Source organism: Mandrillus leucophaeus, unplaced genomic scaffold (genome assembly GCF_000951045.1).
Source record: "Mandrillus leucophaeus isolate KB7577 unplaced genomic scaffold, Mleu.le_1.0 Scaffold1966, whole genome shotgun sequence".
Classification (NCBI taxonomy): Eukaryota; Metazoa; Chordata; class Mammalia; order Primates; family Cercopithecidae; genus Mandrillus; species Mandrillus leucophaeus.
This window is the reverse complement of record NW_012101994.1, coordinates 50,365-52,842: the sequence shown is the minus strand read 5'-3', so window position 1 is coordinate 52,842 and position 2,478 is coordinate 50,365.

Here is a 2,478-nt window from a genome sequence, read left to right as displayed (position 1 = left end):
ACCTCGCCCGGCTAATTTTTTGTATTTTTAGTAGAGACGGGGTTTCACCATGTTAGCCAGGATGGTCTCGATCTCCTGACCTTGTGATCCACCCGTCTCGGCCTCCCAAAGTGCTGGGATTACAGGCTTCAGCCACCGCGCCCGGCCTGAACATAATGCATTTTTAAAATGCAAGCAATTCGTTGCTACTAAGATATAGAATGTGGATAGTGTTTCAGTGAATGATAAAGAAGTAAGATAGAGTCAGATCATATAGCAGCTGCATGCCAGACTAAGATTTTGGATTCTATACTGAAGATAATGAGAAGCCAAATTAAGTGTTGCTAAGCACTTGGGAAATGTAAGATTCACATTTTCTCTTGCCAAAAGTAAAACAAGGGAACTTAGAAAGACGTTTTATTTCTATATTTCCTTCCCTGTTCCAGACTGTCAATTTATATGGGCTATATCTTATATCTATATCACTATTGTCTAGAATAACAACTGACATAATGTTGGCACTTGATACATTCCTGTTGGATTAGGAATTATAAGTGTGATTTGAAGCAAGCATGGCATCCGGTATTACCACTTTTCTCTAGATATTCTTCACATGTCCTCCTTCCCAAATAAAAGTAATGGAGCACTCTCGTTATTATTTTGTCATATTTTTTGAGAAATTGATGCACAATAAGATTTATATATTAAATGTAAATTGATAAGCTTAAGATACATTTACAGGCATGAAAGCATCACCACAATTAAGTTAATGAACACAGTCATGACTTTCAGAAGTTTCCTTGTACACCTTTTAAAATAATATTTTAATCTATTTTTATTTCAAACTATTTTAGAAGTTTATGATAACAGGTCTCAAGATGGCCCTAAAGACACCCTCCTTCTCAATATTCACACCTTCACATAATTCCCTCCCACAATCGTACCAGGGCTGCTCTGTGTGACCAACAAAACATGGCAGAAGTGTTGGGGAGTTATGTCAGCAAGATGATGGAATTAGAGTTTTCTATTGTCATCTGCCTACCAGCATTGATTTTGACAACAACTCATGAGCAAGAGAACCCTTGTGTGAGTCTGGGAGTTCAGTGAAAAATTTCTAGCACATTGTTGGAGTAAAAAATCTGAGAGTAGGTGCATTGAAGAGAGTAAAATGAAACATTTTTCCTTTAGCAGTGATACCCTTTTCCTAAGGCAGCATAGTTCAATGCCAAGAAAGCTCCTTTGGCAAACAATTCCTCTCATGGGGGGAAGTGAGTGTGTAGTGAATGACCACCTGGCTTCCTGACCTGTATAGAACACTAGTTGCTGGGTGTCGCTGCCTTTCTTCCTTGCTCCTAGCCTTCCCCAGCCACTCAGCCATGCTAAGCCCCTCATTATTTTGAGTGGGATAAGAAAGAGGTGGACCTCTTGGATAGTGGGGGAAATAGGGAGATGTTGTTGAGGGTGTACAGACTTTCATCTATAGATGAATAAATTCTGGAGATCTAATGTATAGCTTGGTAACTATAGTTAAGAATAATCTATTGTATATTTGAAATCTGCTGAGAGTAGATCTTAAGTGTTCCCTTCAAACAGAAACACACACATATACACTCGAAGGTAAATATGTGAGGTGATGGATATATTAATTAGCTTGACTGTGGTATTCATTTTTCAGTATATGCCTATATTAAACATTACATTGTATGTATTAAATATATGCAATTTTCATTTGTCAATCATACCTCAATAACCCTGGAACAAAAGAAAATTAAACTAACTGTTGGTATGTCATTTCTGAGATTAGATTATAGCAGATACTATATATTTCACCTCTCTCTTTCTCTCTTTCTTCCCCCTTTCCTCCAGCCCCACAGCTCACTCACTTTTGGAGAAGCTGTGTTATGTCCAGATCTAAGGAGAGGCTCACCAGATAATGAAGTGAAGCTTCCTCCCAAGAGCCATACGAATGAGCTTTGAGGAAGACCCTCCAGCCCTGATCAAGTCTTCAGACACTTCAGGCAGGTCCAACAACTAGTTGTAACTTTTCAAGAAACCCTGAGCTACACCTCCTTAGTTAAACCTTTACCAGATTCCTGACTCTCATAAAATGTGTGAGATGATAAAATCTCTTGTTTTAAATGGATTAATTCTGGGGTGATTGTTATTCAATAAAAGATAGCTAATACATTGTTTTCTATTCTTTAACTACATTTTAACTATTTTTAAAAAGATAATATCTCCACTAATTAAAAAAAAAAAGCCCAGAGAAGTTTATAAAGTCTTTATCACTGATTTTTGTTCCCCAGATTCTCTCTTTTTTTTCTTTTTTACCTTACATGCCCCTCTTTTTTAAAAATTATACTCTAAGTTCTAGGGCACATGGGCACAGCGTGCAGGTTTGTTACATAGGTAGGTATACATGTGCCATGTTGGTTTGCTGCACCCACCAACTCGCCATTTACATTAGGTATTTCTCCTAATGCTATCCCTCCCCCAGCC